Source organism: Papaver somniferum, chromosome 11 (genome assembly GCF_003573695.1).
Source record: "Papaver somniferum cultivar HN1 chromosome 11, ASM357369v1, whole genome shotgun sequence".
NCBI classification, from domain to species: domain Eukaryota; kingdom Viridiplantae; phylum Streptophyta; class Magnoliopsida; order Ranunculales; family Papaveraceae; genus Papaver; species Papaver somniferum.
In genome coordinates, this window is record NC_039368.1 from 127,638,319 (window position 1) to 127,646,642 (window position 8,324).

The 8,324-nt window shown below is 41.9% G+C and overlaps 1 long non-coding RNA gene across 1 annotated transcript; it reads right to left on the reverse strand.

Moving 5' to 3' along the window:
• Nucleotides 1-5,844: 5,844 nt before the first annotated feature.
• Nucleotides 5,845-6,952, reverse strand: LOC113323586. Its single transcript, XR_003347701.1, has 2 exons — nucleotides 6,556-6,952; nucleotides 5,845-6,262 (listed from the first exon to the last, which is right to left on the reverse strand). It is a non-coding gene; the product is annotated as an uncharacterized LOC113323586 (long non-coding RNA).
• Between the last annotated feature and the right edge of the window lie 1,372 nt (nucleotides 6,953-8,324).

Here is an 8,324-nt window from a genome sequence, read left to right on the forward strand (position 1 = left end):
CTTTATTGTGACATCATATATACGTTACTGTTTGAACCCAGAAATATTTCCAGGCACTAAACACGATGATTTTGGTGTTGTTGATGAAAACAGGGCTAATAACAGGAAATAATCAGAAATGACAAACGCACGGATTTAACGTGGTTCGGCATGATTTGCCTACGTCCACGAACGAATACCCTTGGGGAGTGATATTTTATTGATATTTCAATTACAGTCTATCTTTTTCTCTATTCGCTAGCCCCCCTTCTGGCCCTCCGGACCTCCCTATTTATACAGTTGAATTCCTAATTTCAATACAAACTTAAATTCTGCATGAAACTGCTCATTCATGCCTCCATGTTGAACTGCAGCAGCTTCGATTAGCTGGACTGCAGCAACTGCGAACATAGTTGGACTGCATTAGCTTCGATCAGCTGAACTGTAACAACGACGAGCAAGACTGCAGGAACTGAAGACATAGCTGGACTGCAGTAGCTTCGATCAGCTGAACTGCAACATCGACGATCAAGACTGCACTGTAGCAGCTGCGGTCACCTGGACTGCAGGAACTGCAAACATAGTTGGACTGCAGTAGCTTCGATCGGCTGAACTGCAGCAACGACGATCAAGAATGCACTGCAGCAGCTGCGATCAGCTGGACTGCAGGAACTGCGAACATACCTGGACTGCAGTAGCTTCGATCAGCTGAACTGCAGCAGCGACGAGCAATGCTGCACTGCAGCACCTGCGGTCAGCTAGACTGCAGGAGGAATGAGCAACGCTGCACAGCAGCAGCTGCGATAAGCTGGACTGCAGGAGCGACAAGCAAAGCTGGACTACAGCAGCTTCGATTAGCTGGACTGCAGCAGCTTCGATCAGCTGAACTGCAACAACGAAGAGCAAGACTGCACTGCAGCAGCTGCGGTCAGCTGGACTGCACTGCAGCAGCTGCGGTCAGCTGGACTGCAGGAACTGCGAACATAGCTGGACTGCAATAGTTTCGATCAGCTGAACTGAAACATCGACGATCAAGACTGCACTGTAGCAGCTGCGGTCAGCTGGACTGCAGGAACTGCGACCATAACTGGACTGCAGTAGCTTCGATCAGCTGAACTGCAGCAGCGACGATCAAGACTGCACTGCAGCAGCTGCGGTCAGCTGGACTGCAGGAACTGCAAACATAGCTGCACTGCAGTAGCTTCGATCAACTTAACTGCAGCAGCGACGAGCAATACTACACTGCAACAGCTGCGGTCAGCTGTACTGCAGGAGGAGTGAGCAACGCTGCACTGCAGCAGCTGCGATAAGCTGGACTGCAGCAGCTTCGATTAGCTGGACTGTAGCAACTGCGAACATAGTTGGATTGCAGTAGCTTCGATCAGCTGAACTGCAGCAGCGACGAGGAAGACTGCACTACAGGAACTGCGAACATAGCTGGACTGCAGTAGCTTCGATCAGCTGAACTGCAGCAGCTTTGATCAGCTGGACTGCAGAAGCTGCTGAGGTATTAGACTGCATCAGTTGCGTCCAACTGAGTACAAAATGGATGAGCAAAACTGGACTGCATCAGTTGCGTCCAACTGAGTGCAGCAGTTTCTTAGGAACTGGATTACAACAGTTCGATCAACTTAGCCGTAGGAGTTTAACATTACTGATTGCAATAATTGCATCAAAATATTAGGTTGTATGCTCACCCCCTCTTAATCATGTAACTCGTTTGAGGATTAAGAAGTTTGGGTTTCATTTAGGTGCTATGTAACTCGCCCCCAAGCGTATGGAGTGCTACGCAGCTGGCCCCAAAAAATTTATTTTAGACCATGAGGTGTTACATATCTCTCCCCCAAGTGATGGTCATCCACGTTGAGGTGATATGCAACTCAGCCCCAGAAAACAGTGATTATCATGCTGCTCAATGCTCACACAAGGGTGCACTTGCTTGCTGCATCTTGCTCGCGCATGGAACGAAGTTGACTGTGTATTCTATCTGGAATTCGCGCAGGGGGCCAATCCCACTATTCCAGATGCGCGCAGAATTGAAATGTGTCCATTAAAGCAATGATACTCACAGTAATCTTTAGACTTCTCGGTTCTTGGGGGATGTTTTCCCTTAGACCATGGTCACTCCAAATTTTCCCTTCCTTTGATCTCTCACAAGATCCGAGCGTAGCTAGCATTGAGCTTCGTGTAAACATGATCTTCGAATTTTCGATCGTCTTTTCGTCGTTCATCCCTTCGTTCCTTCCTATCTTCGTGAGGCCATTCCACTGAGCTATTTATTTTGGCCCCGCTGGTTTGTTCTGCGGAATTGGTACGGTGAGACCTCTGCGTGTGTGGCCTTGGGTTCTCACGCTGTATTTCTTCAATACGAGCGTACTTTTCAATAATTATTCGAATATCTCCTTCTGTCTTAGGCACGCTTCCATGAATCTCAACAAATAGTAGACTCATTCGGTCTAATCCCCACTTGTAGCAGTTGATACTTACTACTGGGTCCACACTCCCTATGGATTGGCAGATCTTGTGCCATCTGTTGGTGTATTCCCTCGTGTTCTCCTTGTAGCCAATTTCCAGAGAAAAAAGTTTATCCATTCCAGTGTTGACAGCTTTGTTGTACATGTATGTCCTCAGAAATTTCTCTGCGAGTTGATCGTAGGAGTTGATGGAATCAGGTGGCAGGTTGGCAAACCAAGACAAAGCCGATTCCTTCAGACTTGATGGGAAATATCTACAGAGGACGGCGTCGTTCTGACTCTATCGGGCTAAGATACGTTTGTAATACCGGATATGTGCCGCGGGATCACTGGATCCGTCGTAGCATTCAAAAGTTGGTACAGGGAACTTTAACGGAATGAGGGTGTTTGCCAGGCGATGAGTTAGGGGCGTGGAGTTAGCTTCTTTCATCACCTCTTCAAGCCTTCCTCTGCCTTGTCTGGCTTTTAACTGTTTTATCTCAGCCATCATCTCATCACGCAGCTCCTCCATTGCGCGGTAATATCCCACGTTCTCATGCTCAGTTGAGCGTTTCTTTCTTCGATCTTCGCTGTCATAATAGTCTAACTCTTCGGTGGCATATTCCGGATCGGATGCTTCCCTTGGCGTAATTTGCTAGGATGATTCTTCGGTCTCGATTAGGCTCTGGTGCTTTAGAATTTGCTTCGTCCAGTTGTTGGCTAGTCTTCGTGCTTTGGGCAATCTTATCTTTCAAGTCTTGGTTCTCCCTGGCCAGAACAGATACGGCATCTGCGTAGACCTGCTGGCTCTTTTTCAATTCTTCGAGCTCTACCATCAGTCGGTGGGACTGGTTTGATCCCTGATTGGGAGTTCCAGCTGGTACCCCTACGGCCATAGTTCCCCCTTCGTCTACAGTGTGTATTAAGGATGGCCGAGGATCAGCTTCAATCGTTGGTATCTCCAAGTTTGGTCCCCTCGGTTGTGCTTCCACCCGTGGTACTAAAACCACCGGTATGGTTTGATTCTGACCGTTGGTTGATGGCATTCCGAAGATTGGTGGATGTGCTGCCTGATGTGTCATAGATTCTGCTACCCCATCTTTTTGTTGATGGATTTGTCTTGAAACCAAAGTCTTGTTAGCTTTTGTAGCCTGGAGGGCCGCAACAGTCTTCGTGGATGCTGCTTTGAGAGCCGTGGCTGCAATGGAGTTAGTGTTCATAGGTGAAGTGATCTCCGCAGCGTCCTGGCTCTGAGTAGTTTTTTTAGCTTTGTCTCCTTTCTGCTTGCTTCGGGTCATGACCGAGGTAACCCTCGGTGTCTCCTTTGATGAGGCTTTGGTTTTTCCTGCCTCTATTATCTTCTCCATTTTTAATCCTTTTCTGCATAGGGGAATAAATAAGGAGAACCAAAGATGTCCACGAGGATCGGGTTAGCGCCATTCGTACCCGCAAGACTATTGGGATAGAAGGAAATGAGCTGCCCAAGGGCTTTAATAGAAGAGAAATGTAAAGACTTCATCGGTCTAGTTTTTACAATACAAATCCTCTAATAAACGATCATGAATCTTGTTTTCAGACTACTTTTGAAAAAGAACTCTTGAAAAGGCAGATCCGTCGCGAGGACTCATGAATCTGGATTTATTAAGTCTTAGTTGAGGAAAACACCTCACGTGCAAATCTGTGATAGATAGCCGCGGGTTTGTCTTCTTTGAAATGGTGTTTGTGAAAATGAAGACCATGAACCCAGAATAAAAAAAGGTTTTGAAAGCACGCTGAACCCAGAATAAAAAAAGGTTTTGAAAGCACGCTGAACCCAGAATAGGGCACAACCATAATGCGCGTTTTAAGGTGAAATCATAGGATAAAATAAATCTTTTACCGGGACAAAGTCCCTGTTTCTAGCGCCAAATTGTTAACACATAAATCACGAAGCCATCCACGTGTTCACAAACAATATTCACATACATCCTAATTCTAGAATTGTACGTCGTATGCGTAACGGGATGATTATATCGATTCATCGACTCGAAGCCTCCGGGCTTGTCATTGTCTAGTCGAATATTATCATAAATAATGATCGTATAAAGGAATAAATCGATAATCACGTATAAATATAAAGCATATGAAGTTTAACGATGAATGTAAGGTGTTGAAATATAAATGAGACAGATTTACGTGGTTCGGCACTAAGGCCTACATCCACGGGTATTGTTGTTTCACTATGTATTGAATGGTTATAAAGATAGTCGAATGACTTTAGAATATACATAGGTCTGCGGAAGTAGGGGGATTACTTACTCTTCCTATTTCTCTCTCCTATATTCTCCTCTAATTACTCTCCCAAAATGGTCTGCCTCTCCTCTCTTAGTGGAGAGGGGTATTTATAGGGATGGAACGTGGGTCCCATCTCTGAGGTGCCGTTGTAATCTTATCTTCTTGTGCTTTGTGCCTATTACGCAGAGGTCTTCGGCATATACCGCGGCCTGAGCTTGAATACGAAGGGTTATCCTCGCTTCTTCCACGAGCTGATCGACACGTGTATATCTCTTGGGTATTTAATGCGGGTAGATGGATGTCTGCTCGTGTCATACAAGTGTCTCTTTGTCTGGTAATATCTATGTCAGCCTAACTCCCTCTCGGCCGTTGATCTGGGATCTTCCTCGGGATTGGGTGTGTTAATACCCAAGGGTATTATCTGGTGCTCCTCTGAACCATCATACCTCTGTGGTCCTCTGTCCCTGACCGTCAGATCTGCTGACCGATGGCATCTTCTGATGAGATGCTTGCTATCATGTTTTGATGTCTCGCTTCGCATGCCTTCCACGTGTCTTTTTCTGTACACGTGGTGGATGATGAAAGGTGTACATACAATAACTAATTCTTTGGTTGTCATTTTGGAGGGTGTTGGACATTGCCGCAATAACAATGTTTTCCATTTTGGATACCTCTTAATCGTATGAAATGATATGGTGCGGGGTTAAAGGTGATGGCCTTAATTTTCACTTTCCTAATTACTTACTGAATCACTGTTATTGTTGGCTAAAGGAATGTGGTAGCCCCCAGCATAGGGCGACGTGTGAGATGCTTCCGGTTCTAATACCAATTTCCTTTGTATTTTGTGATTCTTCTTTCATCAAATCATTAGTATTATACTGTGCAATAACGAATGTTTTCTTTTATTTTCCGGGAAAATAGGCTAACCTCAACGGATGTATTGATAAAATCAATTTAGGAAATCGGAAATCTTATAAAAGAAATTCAAAATTTACATAAAAATCATTCAGGTTATAATATCTCCACCAATTTCTGCCTATCATATCTATTCATTTGAACCTAAAAACAGTTTTAGATGACCTTCTTCTCTATCGCGAATGAGAGGAACGAACAATTAGGGCCAATCTGATTTTGAAAACAAAACCAGTATGTGTCAAAGTAATGACTGGATCGAATCCAACACAACGTTCAGCAGAACATGTAAATAACATAAATTGGAGTTTTTTAAGTTTTGATTGCCTAGTAATCAGGGTAACAAAGACCCAAGTAACAATATCCAAACAGTATCCAAAGTGTCTTGAGTAGCAGTAATATCCATAGTGTCTTGAGTAGAAGGGGTAGTCCGAATCGATCTTTAAGACTCTGAATCGGAAAGAATCGGGCTGTCTCGACATTAGAGATGTGTTAACAATTGTAGTGATTGATGAACTTGACAGTGATCTTGAAATTTTTTGTGCCGTTGTCTTGGTTTCCAAAGCTTGAGTTGCTGCTGGTGGAACAGATTTTTGAAATAGATCTAAAAGGATGTCAATTGCTCCATATCTTCATAACATCACCTATGAGGGTAGCAAACATAATAACATAAACAACAACCCATAGAATTACATCTGGAGGAAGAATCAGATACATTACATAACAGTGGTTCAAATCCATTGATAACTCCCTTAAATTAGTACTGAAAATATGGATTATTAAAAAATATCCCAAATCTACAGAACAAAATAGCAACCCCCTGAATCTAGCACTGAAATTATATCTAATGACACCAACCAATCGAAATCTAAGAGTAAATCGATCTGTAAAACACCCTAGATGTTGGAAGAGAACTAAAACTAAAACTGTTAAATACCTTAGCCGAATGAAAGGTAAGATTAAACACAGACCACCAAAATCATAAAAAACCTCAGATATGTTTTGATTTGGAGGACCTGGAGAAAGTACAAAATATGTTGATCATTCTTAGATTTGATCATAGATTGGTGTTGACGGAGATGCTATGCTCATATCTGTATTGAAGTTCAACTGACCCATCAAATAAACCCAAAAAATCAAAAACACAAACCCTAAACAAAGAAATTTAATCAGTACACAAGAAAGATTACAGGATACAAACTTGAAAAATGGGTAAAAGGAAGGTCGTTTGGAGATTATTCTTCTCAGATCGATTCCACATGAGCCAATCTGAAAAGAGATATTTCAAGACGGTAAAGTTTTGAGAGCTCTGGTTTTTTGGAAAGAGAAAGAGGTTAGTGTAAATCTTAGTTTTCTCATTTCTTATTATATAATTTGCGTGCTTGGTTTTTACTTCTGTAAACACGTACTTTGTGCATGAATAAAAGGAGATTATTATAGGGAGAGGACCGTAAAAAAGTTGAAATTACGCATCCCCAAAGTCCCCAAATAAACTAAAACAGAAATATAATGCTAAAAAGGTAAATATGACCAAAAAAATACCTCGTACGTCCCTGAAATACTGACTTACACGACTGCATGATAAATGCAGTAAGAACAAGTTTTGAAGTACATTAAAAGTAAGTTCGAAATATTGACCATTCAACTGAACTCATGTTGAATGGTCAACAGTACGCAGTCAACAACAATATTTTCGAGTGTCCAACAGGAGTGGATCCCGTCTTGGATAGGCCGAGTGGACTCTGTCAACTAGTCATAGAACGATTGTCATGACAAAATACCCAGTTAGCTGGAGTAGTGTTATTTTTGGAAATCTGATAAGGATCAGTGGGTGCCCGGAATATTACCCTTTTTAAGTACCTTCTTGGCCAACAACTCAAATAAAAGCTTCCTTTCCAATTAAGAAAAATGAACTCTACCACTTCATTTTTATTTATTTTTTTTGAAATCTTATTATGGGTGGAAGTTTTTGTTCTGTTGGTGGCCCTCATGTCACTCCAAGTTGAGATATTGGAATCCCCGGACAGATCTTGATCTTCCCCTGTTACGACTTTAAAATCTATCATTCTCAATAAGATTCTCTTCCACCCATAATGAATAAGTTGGTGTCTAGAATCTATCAAAAAGTGTTTTAGAAAAGTTACTGATACGACCAACAAATAGGAATGCCTTAGTAGTGCAGCTCTTTGATGGGTCCTCGTGAAAATGCTATGTGAACAGTGTGATGACCGTTTAGTAACAGTTGATCCCGCGTGGCAGCTTAACGTGGAGGAAAGAGAAAATATTTTTCTACCCATATCATCATCTTTAACACCACGTAACTCCGGATTGTAAAATACCTTGATTTATATTGCAGAGAGGTTCTAGTTTTATTTGCAGAGAGGTGACGGTTTATTTTGATAAGATCCTTCTAGATTTATCAAAACTAATTGATTCAAGTTTTTAAAAAAACAAACCGTCATTATTAGTGAAATATCTAACTAGTTGCATGACCAAATTTTTTTTTTTTGATTGTCGATGTTCTTGCCCTTATATCCTTCCTCTAATCGATCTCTTATTGTTTCGTAGGTTTTTTTACCTTAAACTTTTCCATGATAATGTTTAATTTTGGGGTTTGATTGTATAAGAATCTAGGGTGATTTTTACTTTTTTTTTTTTTTTTTTTTTTTTTTTGTGATTTCTTGTTTGATTTGTAAATTCCAAATC